This window comes from Triticum aestivum, chromosome 1A, assembly GCF_018294505.1.
Source record: "Triticum aestivum cultivar Chinese Spring chromosome 1A, IWGSC CS RefSeq v2.1, whole genome shotgun sequence".
NCBI lineage: Eukaryota > Viridiplantae > Streptophyta > Magnoliopsida > Poales > Poaceae > Triticum > Triticum aestivum.
The window spans coordinates 23,763,636-23,781,212 of NC_057794.1; the positions used below are offsets into that span (position 1 = coordinate 23,763,636).

Below are 17,577 nucleotides of genomic sequence, written 5' to 3' on the forward strand. Positions count from 1 at the left end.
GATTTGGAGTGTGTCTTGCGCAGCCTTGAGCCTTTGCTTCTACTTTTTAAGACTCCTCGCGGTGGCAACAAGCCTTTTACGGGCATTCTGCTGCTCCGGGTGCCTGTCCGGCGTTATGTCGTCCGGACTATTATCCTTGATAGAATTTTTTTTGTTCGGTTTGATTATCCGGATTGCCGTTGTACGGCAGCGGTTCGCCCTGCTCCAGCGCTGGGTCTGTGTGATCGTTATTTCTGTCGAGGCGAGATTTGGGGCGGCGCTTGCGTCGCCGCTTTGAATGCTTCTCGAGGGAACAAGCCTTCGGTGCGTCCTTCCGCTCCTCGTCGTCATCTTTTGGTGCGTCCACCATGTATACGTCATATGATGAGGTGGGCGTCCAGCGCCCTGTGGGCAGTGGTTCTTCTTCACCTCCCGCATCGTCGTCCATATCGTCGATGTTTTGAGAGTCGAAGTTGAGCATGTCGGTTAGATCGTCGACAGTGGCTACAAAGTGGGTGGTGGGTGGGCGTCGAATTTCTTTGTCTTCCGTATCCCAATCCTACTGGCCATGATCCGGGCAGGGCTCTCTTGACAAAGAGAGAGACTTTAGTGATTTTATAATATCGCCGAAGGGCGAGTGCTGAAAGATGTCCGTGGCGGTAAACCCCGTGATCGGCGCCCAATCGGATTCGATCGGTAGGGGCGCGGAAGGTTCGGAGTCCAGGGAGGAGTCCGGCTCCTTGGAGTCACGAGTCTCGCGGAGTGCGGGGCTGGTGTTCGGCTCAATCGTCGTTGGGATCGCAGCCCCCAAGGCGGCGTCCAACCACCCATCCTCGATCGGCGCAGTTGGCTCCGAATTAAGGGTCGAAGCCGATGCGGGTGCGGCCTCCAGGGCACTGTTCGGCGGCAGAGCTAGATCATGCCCGTCGTGACAGTGCAGCACGCTCGGCAGTGGCTCGACTCCTTCAAAGATCAAGTCCCCGCGGATGTCAGCCGTGTAGTTTAAACTTCCAAACCTGACCTGACGGCCAGGGGCGTAGCTTTTGATCTGCTCCAAATGGCCAAGCAAATTAGCCCGCAGTGTAAAGCCGCCGAAGACAGAGATCTGTTCGGGGAGACAAGTTTCACCCTGGACCGCATCACTATCGATGATAGTAGGAGCCATCAAGCCTGACGGCGATGACACAGAGGAACTCTCAATGAAAGCCCAATGTCGGTGTCAAAACCGGCGGATCTTGGGTAGGGGGTCCCGAACTGTGCGTCTAGGCCGGATGGTAACAGGAGGCAAGGGACACAAAGTTTTACCCAGGTTCGGGACCTCTTGATGGAGGTAAAACCCTACGTCCTGCTTGATTAATATTGATGATATGGGTAGTACAAGAGTAGATCTACCACGAGATCGGAGAGGCTAAACCCTAGAAGCTAGCCTATGGTATGATTGTTGTTCTGTATGTTGTCCTACGGACTAAAACCCTCCGGTTTATATAGACACCGAAGAGGGTTAGGGTTACACAAAGTCGGTTACAATGGTAGGAGATCTACATATCCGTATCGCCAAGCTTGCCTTCCACGCCAAGGAAAGTCCCTTCCAGACACGGGACGAATTCTTCAATCTTGTATCTTCATAGTCCAGGAGTCAGACTGAAGGTATAGTCCGGCCATCTGGACACCCCCTAATCCAGGACTCCCTCAGGTGTACTTCGTCACACATGTTTTCACCACTTAGCGTCTGCACACGACATGTGCTCGGCAGACTTCAAGCGAAAACCGACGTGGGTGTAGACCACGACCTAACTAACCACTCAAGTCTCTAGTCCAGGTTCATCACCTATTCGGATTCCATCTGCAAGGAAATCCGGCCGGGGTGTCCTCAACGGCCCCAAACAATGTGTACAGGGTCCCGAGACGCCAAACAGGCGCCCGGCATACCCGGCCATGGTGTATCTACCGCAACATAGCCCACCCCTAGGGTCAGCGCTACGCATGGCCACCAACACATAACATATAAACACCGGAAACTAGTTGCAACTCCTGGACAGAGGATGGGAGGGGTCAGTAAGTCGAGCGGGGTCATATTTCAGGGCCCAATGTGTGGTAGTAACTGAATCTTAAATCACACATACAGATCTCAGTTCTTAGGGACGGCCTCAATGAAACAACCCACCATGTACTCCTACATGGCCTCTCATCGATACCTTTACCAAATCATGTTCAACACATCCCTCACATTACCTACATAAACATTTCACCCTAGCCCATCACCTAGATGGACCAGACCTGACACAACTCTAAGCATAGCAGGCATAGCAAGGTAGGAAACACATACATGGCTCAATCAACTCCTACACATGCTAGTGGGTTTCATCTAGTTACTGTGGCAATGACAGGTCATGCAGAGGATAAGGGTTCAGCTACCGCAGCACATAGAAGTTTGAAACATTGTTGTCTTAATGCAGTAAATGAGAGCAGAAGCGAGAACCTAGGATTGTATCGATATGATCAATGGGGCTGCTTGCCAGATGAAGTAGTACTAGGGTACTGCCCTTAAGTTGGATACTCGGAGATATCCTCGGAGGCAGAACCTACCACGAAAGACACCACAGAACACAATCATCACATGGCAATATGCAACAACATGATGCATGCTATGACATTGCAATATGAGGTGTCCTGCCTAATGCAATGTGAAACAAGTTGGTTTGGGTCCATTTGAATCAAAGATTGGTCCATTTGAATCAAAGATTCAAATGGAAGCTTATGTTCTTAAGCATTATAAGTGTATTAGCTTGTTTCACCTAAACAGCAAGGTTAAATTATTTTGTCATGCATGAAACCATTACAGATGGAAAGATTGAATTTTTTTGATCAAATTTCATATATAAATCTTTTCAATCTGAGTTATAGATTAATTTCTATGATTTTTTGAAGTTTTGGTTATTTTCTGGAATTTCCTATATAAGAGTAAATCCAGAAAAGGATTTACTGCGTCAGCTTGGCGTCAGTGTGACGTTAGCGGTCAACTGAGACGGTCCAGGTCAACCCTGACCTGTGGGTCCCGTCTGTCAGTGTCAACTAACTAACTAAGTTTAGTTAGCATTAAACTAATACTAACCTAGTTTAGTTAATGGCCTGGGGCCCACACGTCAGTGAGTCAGGGGGGAAGTCAAACCCCGATCAAGCGGGGTCAAACCCGCCGGACCAGGTCAACGGCTCGTCGCCGGCAAGGCTAGGGACGGCGGAGGGGTGCGGGTTTCCTCCTCCGGTGACCAAATGGCTGGCGGAGCGCATCTACGTGACGCGGGCACTCGTCCGCGTCGAGTGGTGTAGGTGGTTGGACCTGGGGTGGCCGGAGTCGTCGTCGGCGTCGACCTTGGCGGTCGCCGGAGCTCGGGTGAGGTCGGGATCGTCGTTGTGACGGTCGTGGTGGCTCATGCGGGGCACGTACGTGCTCTACACGGCGCGGGGAGGAAGCTGGGCACGACGGTCGGACCATTAGGTGGCCGGAGACTCGTCAGGTGGCGGTGCATGCGGGCGAACTCGAGGCGGCGCGTACGGTGCACGAGAGCTAGAACGAAGATGGTGAGAAGGGTCAGTGCCTCACTCCGAGTGTAGGGGAGCGAACGACGAGCTCGGGGAGGGGCTGGAGCGGTCGAGGTAGCGAGGGGGATCTCCGGTGATGGCGGATCGGGACGAGCTCGGTGCAGCGTCTCCGGGGCGAGCGAGCGCTCGAGGATCGGTCGAGGCAAACCAGTGGACGATGGCGAAGCTTGTTGGCACGGCGAGACGACGAGTGGACGGCGGTGGCTGTGGGCTTCACGACGGCGCGGGCGCGGCTGTGTCGGCCATGGTGTCGAGGGAGCGAGGGAGAGAGCAGGGGGAGTGTGAGGGGTCGGGTAGACCGGGGTGACACCGAGGAGGTGTTAGTGGCGTCGAGGCGGTGACCAGGCAAAGCAGACGAGCAAGGTGGTGGCATGGCGAGCTTGGGCGCGTGCACCGTGTCCCTCCTCTGCCTACTGGCTGAGGTAGGCGATGACTGGCACGGGCCAGCATAGTGCTGGGCCGGCCAGTGGCTGCCAGGTGGGCTGCACCAGGTAAGTGGCTGGATCCTTTCTCTCTCTCCTTTTTTCTGTTTTCTATTATTTCTGTAACTTCAGGGCTTTATTAAAAATGCAAGGGCATTTCCAAAAATCATGAAACTAATCATGGCTACTTCTTAGAATATATCCAACAGTAAACATTTTAGTTTATGATTACTTGAGCATTTAAAATATTTTATAACATTTAAATGCCCAAATGCAAATACTATATGAATTAATCCAATGACCTTAAGATGTCCTAGAAAAGTGTGCACCATTTTTTGTCAAAGGTTTAAACCCAAAACAAAAAGGGTGGACTTTTTAGAAGGGCATTTCAGGTTCATTGAAAAAGTTTTTAGTAGACCCTAGTTGTTCCAGGGGGTGCTGGGGGTTCTGTCATCCCCATTTCAGTTTTCTGGGAAATTAAACATGATGCAACGCTCTAATGCATTAACTAGCTAGGGTGTGACAAGAAACACCTCTTCCTAATGCGAGCAGAATTATAGGTGTTGTAGTCTTCGAAGAATACATGCTCGTCGAAGAAATCATCAGCCTTGAACTTTTGCTTGCGTGAGAATGGATCCTTTGGCTTGGGCAGAGGAGTGTCAGTGAATTGCATCACAACCTCAGGAATCTCAATCTCAACCTCAGGAATTGCATCACAATCTCAGGAACCTCAAGTCTAGCAACAGGTGCAAATTTTTCATCGAAATCAATTCCTTCAACCTGTGTGTAGCCTTGAGCTACAAGCCGTGCCTTATTCCTCACCACAAGGCCATTTTCATCTTGCTTGTTGCGGTAGATCCACTTTTTGCCGATGATATTGTGCTTACGAGGATCTGGATGTTTGACCAGTTCCCAGACATTGTTGAGCTCGAACTGATGCAATTCTTCTTGCATGGCCTGAATCCACTCAGGCTCCAGAAATGCTTCATCTACCTTAGTGGGCTCTGTAATAGAGACAAAAGCATAGTGCACACAAAAGTGAGGAGTTCATAGGCAGTCTTCTTGAAGAATTTGTGAAGATATACTCTGTTGATGATGTGGCACGCAGTATCAATTGCCTCAGTCCCGAAATGATGAGGCGTTTTGTATTCATCAAGCATAGTGCGAGCCATCTCAGCAAGAGTCATGTTCTTGCGCTCCACGATGCCGTTCTGCTGAGGAGTGTAAGGAGCAGATAACTCATGAGTAATACCAAGTTCATCAAGATAGTCATCGAGACCAGAATTCTTGAACTCAGTGCCATTGTCACTTCTGATGTGCTTGATCTTCACACCAAAGTTGGTTGAAGCCCTCGAGGAAAATCGTTTGAAGACTTCCTGCACTTCATGTTTGTAAGTAACAAGGTGTACCCATGTATAACGAGAGTAATCATCAACAATAACAAAGCCATATTGAGATGCTTCATTTGAAATAGCAGAATAATGATTAGGACCGAAGAGATCCATGTGAAGCAATTCAAATGGACGAGTAGTGGTCATGATAGTCTTCGCTGGATGCTTGGCCTTGGTCATCTTCCCAGCTTCACAGGCTCCGCATAGGTGATCCTTGAGGAATTTGACATTCTCGATGCCAATGACATGCTTCTTCTTTGCAAGTGTGTGCAACTTTCTCATGCCTGCATGACCAAGTCATCGATGCCAGAGCCAGCCTTCTGAAGTTTTTGCAAGTAAGCACACGGCTGGTTGTGGTCCTGTAGAGAAATCAACAATATACAGGTCTCCTCTCCTAAAGCCTTCGAAGACTTTGGAATTGTCAGCTTCCATAACCACAACACAACGGTACTTGCCAAAGACAACAACCATATCAAGATCACAAACAATTGAGACAGACATAAGGTTGTATCCTACGGACTCAACAAGCATGACTTTGTCCATGTGTCGATCCTTTGTGATCGCGACCTTACCTAGACCCAATACCTGACTTTTGCCTTTGTCAGCAAAGATGATATGCTTCAGATGCAACGGAGATAATGGAGCATCCATCAATAGATTCTTGTCACTAGTCATGTGATTTGTACATCCACTATCGAGGACCCACTCAGGGGCTTTGGGTTGATCATCCTGCAGATGAATTAGTGCAGCTTACAAACTCATATACTTCATTAGTGAAGAATATGACATCAATTCATCAGATCAATTTCATCAAGAAAAAGAACAGATAAAGCAATATGAGGACGTGAGAAATGAAAGTTCATTTCTTCATGATTAGCCTGCGTCCTATCAGGCATACTCAGGTCTCCAGCAAATTCTTCAGACGATTACGTACATCTGGAGACCTGACCCTGCAGAAGAGATTAGTTATTTTTCTTCACCACCCACATCTGAAGGGGTGGCAAAGAGTTCATCATTCTGCGAGCTCCATATGAGAAGGATGGCATAGAAGCCAGTCCATTTCGTTTCACATAAGAGGGGTTAGAGTAAGCATAAGAGTATGTAGAGAAATTCTTCGAGGACTTATGGACATAATGATTTGCAGAATAATGCACATATCCATAATCCTTATATCTTCCCTGCGAAATAGACGGGTTAGCACGATGATGTTCATATGAGGACTTTGATCCATATGAAGAATTTGGTCCATATGAAGAATTTGATCTGGGGTTCCTATTCTTCACAGGTGGCGTCATGATGACATTCACCTGAAGATTTTTAAGGCATCTTTTGGGAACCCAGATTTTCTTCATAGGGGGACCGTTCCTGCAGTTAGTACCAACATATCTAGCAAATACTTCACCGTTCTGATTTTTGAGCAGTTTATAGTTGGAGTCAAATGACTCATCATCAGAATGAGGAGATTCACATGCAAATCCAGATAAGTTAGATGGATCAACTGGAGGTCCCTTTGCAGCAACCCATGTAGTTTTGGGGTACTGCTCAGGCTTCCAATATGTACCATCAGCATTGAGTTTCCTTTCAAAGGCAATACCCTCTTTCCTAGGGTTCCTATTGAGGATCTACTTTTTAAGCACATCACACAGAGCCTGATGCCCTTTGAGGCTTTTGTACATGCCTGTCATGTACAATTCCTTCAACCCTGCATCATCAATGATACTAGCAATGTCCTCAGATGAGGAATTAGTGATAGCAGAGGCACGTGAAGAATTTGAAACATTAGCAGCATTTGAACATTCAGGTGAAGAATTAGCAGATTCACGTTCAATGCACTTCAAGCATGGAGGAACAAATTCTTCCTGAGAAGTGCTGATTTGTTGAGCAAGTAATGAATCACGCTCCTTCTGAAGATCTTCATAACTCACTCTTAGCTTCTCAAGGTCTTGCTTTCTTTGAAGAAATTCATAAGAAAGCTTCTCATGATCCGATAAGAGAGTGTTATGATGACTTTGAAGATTGTCAAGCTTGGACTGAAGTCTCTGAAGATTTCCAGTCAAAGTTTCAGTGTGATCCATTTCTTCACCCAACATATCATCACTTTTGTCTAGCATATTTTGAACCTTTTCTAAAGCCCTTTGTTGTTTTACAGCAATCTTAGCAAGTTTAGAATAGCTGGGCTTAAGGTTTTCATTAGATTCATTCTCACTTGATTCAGATGAGGTATATTTGAGTACCTTGGCACCCTTTGCCATGAAGCAATAGGTGGGAGCGTAGTCATCATCCCCTTCATCAGCCTTGTTGGTGAGGTCATTTTATTCAGTGTTGAAGATAGACTTGCTGACGAATGCAGTAGCGAGAGCTAGGCTCGCCACTCCGGATTCGGACTCTTCAGATGACTCCTCTTCCTCATTTTCTTCAAATTCAGCCTCAGAGTCCATTTCCTTGCCAATGAATACCCTAGCCTTCTAGGAGCTTCTCTTCTTGTGATATGAAGGCTTTGAGGATTTTGATGATGAAGATTTTGTGGATCTCTTCTTTTTCTTCGCATCATCCGAACAGTAATCCTTGTATTTCTTCTTCTTTGATTCCTTTTCCCACTGTGGACAATCTTGAATGTAATGTCCAGGTTTCTTGCATTTGTGGCAGAGCCTCCTCTTGTAGTCACTGGATGAGGAATCATTGCTCCTTGAGGGTCTTCCAAGGCGACTGCGTCTTGAGAACTTTTGAACTTCTTCACGAGCAGAGCCAGATCATGGCTTAGTTCTTCAGGATCGCCAAGGCTGCTACCAGAGTCTTCATCTTTGGACTCAGATACTGCCTTGGCCTTCAGTGCACATGATCTGCCATAGCTTGAACCATAGAGATCCCTTTTTTCAGCAAGTTGGAACTCATGAGTATTTAGCCTCTCGAGAATATCAGCGGGATCAAGTGACTTGTAATCAGCACGTTCTTGTATCATCAATGCCAGAGTGTCAAATGAGGAATCAAGCAATCTCAGCAATTTCTTCACCACCTCATGGTCGGTGATTTCAGTGGCACCAAGTGCTTGAAGCTCATTTGAAATGTCAGTGAGGCGATCGAAGGTTTGTCGAACATTTTCATTGTCGAGTCTTTTGAAGCGATTGAAGAGATTGCGAAGAACATCAACTCGAGAGTCACGCTGTGTTGAGACTCCTTCATTCACTTTGGACAACCTGTCCCAGATAAGCTTTGCTGTCTCCAAAGCACTCACTCTGCCATACTGTCCTTTGTTCAGATGGCCACATATGGTATTCTTCGCTTGAGAGTCGAGTTGCTTGAATCTCTTCACTTCAGCAGCATTCAGAGAAGGTGTGACTGAGGGAACACCATTTTCCACAACATACCAGAGATCGTTATCAATTGCTTCAAGATGCATTCGCATCTTATTCTTCCAGTAGGGGTAGTCCGTCCCATCGAAGGTAGGACACCCAGCAGAGACCTTGATCATACCTGCGGTCGACATAACTAAAACTCCAGGCGGTTAAACCAAAATCACACAAAACAACGGAGTACCTTGCTCTGATACAAATTGAAAGAGGGGGGTGAATATGTTATTTTTATGAAATTCTTCACTGAGGAATTTGTCGGTGAGGAAATTCCTTAGCAAAGAACTACTAGCAGCGGAATAAGTACTCAAGAGTAAACATGACAGAATACAAGCATGGTCATCATGATGAAATGAAGATAGGCATAGAGTACTCAAAAGCGTAATCACAGGATAACACAGGATGAAGACAAACAGACTGAAGAAATTGAACTGAGGAAATTGAGAAAGTCTTCAGTCAAAGTCTTCAAACATAGATATGAACAAACACACAACACAGTTATGAGGAAATGAAAGAGTTGAGGGAATAGAACCAATAAGCTTGGTGAAGACAATGATTTGGTAGACCAGTTCCAACTGCTGTCTCAGTTGTACGTCTGGTTGGAGCGGCTGAGTATTTAAACTCGAGGACACACAGTCCCGGACACCCAGTCATGAACACGCAGCTCAGGACACCCAGTCCTCACCGTATTCTCCTTGAGCTAAGGTCACACAGACATCGCCCAATCACTTGTGGTAAGTCTTCAGGCGACTTCCAAACCTTCACAAACTTGGTCACTCGGTGATCCACAATTCCTCTTGGATGCTCTAAACCATGACGCCTAACCGTTTGGAAGAAGCACAGTCTTCAAAGGTAACAAGCTTCGGATCCACGAATGATCAATCTCTTCAGTGATGCTCAATCACTTGGGGTTTGTAGGTGTTTGGGTTTGGGTTTTTGGTTTTTCCTCACTTCATGATTTTCGCTCAAAGTCCTCGGAGGATGGGTTGCTATCAAATGACAAGTGTCAGTTTCTCTCGGAGTAGCCAACCAGCTAGTGGTTGTAGGGGGCGACTATTTATAGCCTAGGGAGCAGCCCGCCATGATAAGACATAAATTCCCTTCAATGATATGACCGTTAGGTGGATAGATATTTTGGTACAGCTGGCGCATAGCACAGCAATGGTCGGAATTTTGAGTAGCAAACTCCTCAGGGCTATCATGTTCCTCACTGTGTAGGCAATCCGCACTAGCGAATTCCTAACTCCTCAGTCAGAACAAATTCCTCAGAGACCAGAAGAACTTCGTCTCTGTCACTGAAGAATATGACTGTACTGTATGAGATTTCCAATGGCTTCACTCGAAGGGATTGGTAGGTGTAGAATTTTAAGTTAAGCATCACATGGAAAATTTTCCTTAGTATTTCCTCGACCCCCTTTAACAGTACGGTGTTTCCTATGACTCAAGAAAGAGAAAATGAAACTACGAAAACAAAAGTCTTCACGCTTCATATTCCACGAATGAATACCAAGTTTTCAAGGTCACACCAATTTCTTCACTTTCAAAGTCTTCAGAAAGTCAAAGTCTTCAGTCGAAGAACTTCATTTTTAGGGGTCGACTTTCTCTGTAAATATCAAACTCCTCATAGACATATAGACTTGTGTACACTCACAAATGCATTAGTCAATTAACATATAAGTCTTCAATACACCAAAATCACTAAGGGGCACTAGATGCACTTACAGCGGCGACGAAGAGATCATGTCGGCAGTTATGGTGTCTGATCTGGATCCCATTCGGATCTGGATGGTGGTTCCTCGAGCCGTCATGCGCATCCTTTGTTCCGGCGCGGCAAGCGACCTATGGACTAGGCACGCGACACGAGGACGTCGGGGGCTCCGGCCCTTGGCGTGGAGGTGGTGGCCATCTTCTTCGCCGGAGGTGGTCGGCTAGATGGTTGTGGATTCTCGCATCCAGTCCCGGCGTACAGTGGGGAGACGGAGCTGCCGGTGAAACCGTGCTATGACTCGGGTCATGGCGGGCGATGGCGGCGTTTTTGCGTTGTTATCTTGTTGAAGACATCGCCTTTGCAGCTTCTGTCGACTTGCTTGCGCTGCTCTGGGTGAAAACCTTGATCCGGAGTTTCCGGATTGGACGATGGCGGTGCTTTTGGGGCGTCGTTTTCCCTCATGGGGGCATCGTTTTTTGAGCAGCAGTTGGATGCAGGATCAGAGGACGGATTCTCTGGTGGAGCGGTGCGGCATCTCACTCATTGATGGCAGCGGGTCTCGGCGGCATGGCGCTGTGGTGACTCTGCGTCCGATGCGCAGAGATGGACTCGCGCAGGAGGGTGACGCGGTCTGGCGTCGTGGTGGCGTTGACGGCAGCTAGACCGAGCAACGTAGATGTAGCAGTACAGCTCTGAAGATGGATTGGTGGCAGGTGGCTGCGGCGGCCTCAGACCCGGCAGGCGTCCTGGTTGAGGGGTGCGCCGGACTAGTAGGTGACCCATACCCGGCAGGCGTCCTGGATGGGACCTCAGGTCTTAGATGTTAGGTTTGGCTGCGAGGTCTGTTTGGTACTAGGCCAGACTATCAGCATCCCTTCATCTCTTGGATAGGAGTAGCGACACTTTTGTTGCCTAGACGGTTGCTTCGGTCTTACTGTTGTATGACTTTGTAAGGTCTTGTGTGAATAATTAATAAAGTGGCTGCATGCATCATCCAGATGCAGAGGCCGGCGGTCCTCCATTTCCAAAAAAAAAGATCCCTCTTAAAAAAGAGCTTCGTAAAACAGTGAATAAAGTACACAGAAACACACCTTTTGGGACTGATGTAAACAACAAACCACAACTCCAGTTAATTTTTTCACATAACAAGAAGCGTCTCCCTTCCCAACTTGTCTTCCTCCTCTGGGCAGGCCCGCCTCTATCTCTCTATCTCTGACAAAACTAAGCACCTCTGCCGCCAATGCCAATGTGTCAGCAAAGCGCGTATGCCAACTGGACACTCCCTGGTAGGATTTCTCTAAGATTTGGACAGTGGGACATGATCAGGAGAGTTGATGATGCTACAGACAAAATTAATTTAAAAATTGTTCACAGGTTGCAGTAGACCTAGAAAGTGTCTCACTGGAGTTGGGGAAGAACAGCTTGGTCTGGCCAAACAGGGGCCTGGCCGAGGGAGAGAAACTAAAGGGGCGGTGGTCAAAGGTGTTTGTGTCAAATACTCCTCTGACCATCAGCCTAAAAATACTCCTTATGTGAAAAAAATAACTGAAGTTGTGGTTTTCTGTTATACATCAACCTCAAAAGGTATGTTTCTGTGTAATTTACTCGAAAACAGTTCACAATCAAATAGTAAAACATATGCATCTGTTTATATGATCCTTACATTGAAGAGACTTGTTGCTGTATGGGCATCAACAACACTGAAAGGGTCATCAAGAAGATAGATGTCTGGATTTTGGTATAGTGCACGAGCAAGCTGGACACGCTGTTTCTGACCACCACTAAGATTTGCTCTTCTCTCCCCAATCTGAGTACAATCTTCATATGGCAGCATTTCAAGGTCCTTGACCAATGAGCACTGCGCGAGTGTGTCTTGGTATCTTTGCCTGTCCATCGAAGATCCAAAGAGAATATTGTCTTGCACAGTCCTTGTTTGGATCCATGCATTCTGAGAAACGTATGCTATCTTCCCAAAGACATGGATCTGAATTTTTTTATGCAAAGATCAATAATTTGATATTAAGTTCTTATGACGAAAATAATAATTAGTTGGCATACTTCAAAGTGGCAACTATTGTCAAGCATTATTTTTATATCAACTTTGGAAAACCGAACGCGATACAGTTGTCAACATGCTGTGTATCTTTTAAACATACTTTAATGATCTTGCATACAACAATGCTATGCTCCCCAACTATTAGGCAGTAAATTCTGAAAAGACATTTCGGAATAGAGTGGCAAGGTTTATAAGATTACACAATTGGGCGATAAAGATAACACCAGCACATCATTACCTCATAAACTAACAGCCATGTGGTTTTCTGCTTCATGAAAAGATGAAGGTAGTAAGAGAACATACTGTGCCTTTAGTTTTGGGGACCTCTCCAAGTATAGCAGCCAAAAGCGTCGACTTTCCTGACCCTACCTCTCCACAAATTGCAACCTTTTCTCCAACTTTGACCACCAAATTTATATTCTTTAGTGTTGGTTTTGATGGATTTTCATCCCATGAGAAACTGCACAAATTCATCGATATAGGGTAGTCAATGCCAACACAGTATTTCTTCCTAATTTGTCCGTTTAGCTCATGTGCATCAAGGAACTTTGATATCCGAGTGAAAGCAACCTTAGCTTGTATCACAGCTCCAATAACATCTGGTATTGACCTAACTGGGTCCTGCACGATACGTAGAGTTGCCACAAAGGTGAAGACATTGCTAGCATCAAGAGGGATTTTCAAAAGATAGCAGGTTAGAAAGGTCGCTGCCGAAACCAAAACGGGTGATGACCAGAAAAGGAAATTGTTGTATGCCCTCCTAAGCTGGAATGCTGACAATCACTTGTACTCAACCCTCCCTCAACCCCTTGATGACTTTCTTGAAGTGAGCTTCCCATGCATAAAGTTTCAAGACCTTCATATGAACTAGTGACTCAGACATGGCCTTCAATCTTGAATCTTGCGTTTCCATAAGTTTACTCTGAAACTTGTGTTGCAGTTTGGCCAATGGAGCATTGGAGAGTACGGTGATAATGATGACAACCAACGATGAAAGCGTTGCAGCACCAACCGCTTTGTATAAAATTGCTAGAGCAATGCAAAGCTGAACGCTTGTTGTCCATGTTTGATGGAACCAGTATGGGAATTCCCCAATCCGATAGGCATCGACATTCACATAGTTCATAATTTCCCCAGAAGAGTGATTCATTGTTTCTGCATTTGATAGCTTCTGTTGTTTCTTATAAATAGCTGTTGACAGGAATGACCTCACCTGCAGTCCTAATCTCCGAATGCGGAAATTCCACTGTCTATGAGACAATGATTCACAGCATTTGCAGACAAACATCATCGCAGCAAGCACGTACCCTTCATATTTAAAGGTCCCTTTCCCAAGTGATAAATTGATGAATGCCTTGAGAAGTATTGGGCCAGTAGATAAGGTGAGAACCTTGAGCAAAGCAAAGAAACCTGAGACCAAGAGCGCATGCTTGTGACAAGAAACAATAGTCCAGAAGATCCATGGTGTTGTGTTGATGGTGATTTTTTTTCTCTTCTTGCTGTTCAGCTTCTCCATGAACATCAAGTACTGGTTCTGTGCTAGATCCATGGCGCCTAAAAGTGGCACGTCGTTGTCCTCAAGGGGCTTCTCATACCCCTTATTCATTAAAGGATTCAGCCACCAAAATGACATCTCACTGAAAAACCCAGCTTTAGCAAAGGTAGTTACCCGACTCTCAGAATCGGCTACCTCACTGCCTGCCGCCATGTTCAGGGCATAGTTTCAAATAGCCGGCTATAGCCCCGCTATAGCTCCGTTATAGTTGTTTGAGCATGTTGCCGCTAAATGATTTCATATATAATTTGCCGCTATAGCCTCGCTATAGCCCACTATAGCCCAGCTATAGCTGTTTTTAAGGGTTGCCGCTATATGTCATAGGCTCATAGCCCGCTATTTAAAACATTGGTTCAGGGGCTCGTGTAAACCATTTCCAGTTCTTCCATAACCCTCTTCAACAACCCTGTGCTGAATGCCATAGAGAAGGAGGAGAATTGCACCTGGTAAGGACAGAACATCCAAACAAGCTTTAATTGTGATAGTCTTCTCTGCAACAATATAAACAACTGAAGAACTAGAGATGAATGCTGCGAAGATGATCAGCAAGACGGACCAAAATCAAACAAATGCGGCTCCAAGAAACCGAGGCCTGATGCTGAAAGCGAAGCTGGTAAGGATCAAATTCAACCCTTGAGATAATGTTACAAGCCACCAATGTGACAGGTAAACAGAAGCACCCTGATTGAAGTTATTTCCCAGCACCCAGATTCCTAGCCCAAGATAAACCAAACCCAGGCAGCCACTGAAGAGCACAGCAGCCAAATGTAGCCGTGAAGTGAGCATGATAAGCTGCCTTGGGGATGCTTTATTCTTTGGAATTTCGACAAACAGCTGGAGTGTGAGCATGAACAGAAGCATCGCGACGCCGCCAATCGCCACCAAATGATTCATGCAGGTAGAGGAGTTGAAAATATTTTCTTTGAAGCACACGAGGCCACATCTTGGTTGGAGCATATTGGGCTCCCACACAAATTCATCTCCCAAGAATCTGAAGTGCAGTTATAAAGTATATACTGTAGTGAGATCCCAGATTTCAGTTAGTGCTGGTCAAAAGGTAGCAACAATGATTTAGCTAGATGTGAGGAGAGAACTGACTTGTGAGGGGATCAGCTCCTGCTGCAGCCCTGCAGCAACCATGAACAAGAAACTAGTCAGGGGAGGACAAATAGAAGATGATAGCTGTTTTGAATGAAGAAACGGACCAAGAACAATTCACTTGTACTGGAGCGAAATCAGAAAGTCCAAACACAGTAATGTGGATGTTCGCCACACCACACAAAGTTGGCAGTGCGGCAAAAATTCAATTAAAACTAGGGAACCGCGAAGCTGCAGTAAAAATTCAATTAAAATTTTGGCAGCGGCCGGAAGATTTGGCTTCAGTCCAAACGACTGCCCTGCCTAAAACGATTTGTCAACGCCGTCCAAACTTCACGGAACACAAACTTCAGATACCTCTCCACAACTTTCTCCTTTTTTTAGGGGACTCCACAACTTTCTCCTTTTTGAAAAAAGGGACACAATGTTCTCTTCAACTAAAAAGATTTGTATAGAAACTAGCAAATATGCCCATGCGTTGCAGCAAGAGAAAAACTATTAGATCATGCATGTGTGATAGATATAAAGAAAAAGTCTGAATGAAATTCCATGATAAGATAAGGACTTTTAAAGTAACATTTCATAAACTATGTCTAAGTGATGTCATGACGAGATAAGGTACTTTTAAAAAGTCATTTTAGAAACAAAAAATGTGATGGTCTCATCACGACTTAATTTCCTACAGCGTCACGACGAAAAAAAATCACCGAGCAAACTACATTGATGGACCCTGCCTAACCTTGCCTGATGAATGAGTGTCTCGCCTTGACCTAGCGTAGCGGTGTTTATCATAATCAGTAATGTGGTACCAGAATAAACGTACCTGTGTATGAAAGCAAAGTAGAAATTTAGTCATTTTTATATGGCTTATAAAAATTAACCCATAGGAAGTTGTGTCAATTTTGGGGGGCTTAGCGTTGTACAAGACACGGAAACCTTTTATTTACCCTTTTTCTTGTGGCTGACCTTTTCTTTTACTTAAAGCAAGGGACTAAATAAAATCATAAAGTGACCCCTATAGATCCCTAATAAAACATGTACGTAAGTGACGGTTCGTTATGTTCATTATTTATGGATCTGTTTTAATTTTTATGTATATATTCTAAAATATTATGGACACTTTTTTAATTCTCGAATATGTTTTGAATACTGGATATTTTTTGAAAATAATGAACATTTATTGGAAATCGTGATATTTTTTATAATAAGTGAACAATTTTTGAAATCATGATCATTTTATGATTTTCCGAATGTTTTTTGAATTCACAAACAGTTTATGATTTTCAATACTTTTTTTCAAAACTCACAACCTTTTGAAATATGGTTCTTCTGGAAATCACGAATTAATTTAAAGAAGAAAAAACTAAAACAGAAATGAGAATGTAAAAAGCAAAAAATGAAATAGGAAACACGGGCGTTGCAACCTACAAATGGGCTGGCCCATTACCGCGTGCGGGAGGAGTAGGCGCGCTTGCGAGAGAAAAAGGAGAGAAAAGGGGTATCATTGTGTTCATTATTTACGGATCTGTTTTAATATTTGTGAACATATTCTAAAATTTTATATATTTTTTGAAATTCCTGAATATGTTTTGAATACTGGATCTTTTTTTAGAAAAATCATGAACATTTATTTGAAATCGAGTTTTTTTGTAATATGTGAAGAATTTTTTGAAATCATGATCATTTTATGATTTTCTGATTTTTTTAATTCACAGACAGTTTATGATTACTCAATATTTTTAAAAAACTCATTACTTTTGGAATTTGGTTCTTTTAGACATCACGAATTAATTTAAAGAAGAAAAAACTAAAACATAAATGAGAAAGTAAAACGAAGAATTGAAATAGGAAACAGGGCACTACGACCAACAAATGGGCCGGCCCATTACCATGTGCGGGAGGAGCAGGCGCGCTTGCGAGAGGGAAAAGGGGGAGAAAAGGGGTAGGGAACCAGGGATCAAACCGTGCTCTCCCCGTATGGAAGGCATCGACAGGCTGGCCCATACCGCCACGACTCTGTCAAACCAGGCCCACACAGCAAGACAACCTGACAATTTGCTTACCCAGTCAAAATCAGTGTGTGCAGCTGATTCCATACCCCAATTGATTCTCAGCCAATTTTCCCCTAGGGAGCATAGTGATACAGTAGGTGATATAGTTGCATACCAGGAATGGATAATTAATCACTGGATTAATTATTAGTCACTAATGGATGCGCCACTGTCTAAGACGTTGGACTCGACTGCATGCCTATCTGGTGCCGACTTTGTTTGGCCTGCTTGGTGCCGACTTGGTTGGACCGACCACGTGCCGCCTCGGACGTGAGCCTACCCGACTACGTGCCGACTCGGGTATGAGCCTACCTAGTTGCACACCGACTATGTCATGGGCCTCGGCCCATGACTCCTACCCGGATGCTTA

General features: G+C 45.2%; 1 pseudogene; it reads right to left on the reverse strand.

The window, feature by feature from the left end:
* LOC123072870 (ABC transporter C family member 10-like) overlaps positions 1 to 15,038 on the reverse strand; it is a 73,742-nt pseudogene extending 58,704 nt beyond the window's left edge.
* Positions 15,039 to 17,577: the final 2,539 nt, after the last annotated feature.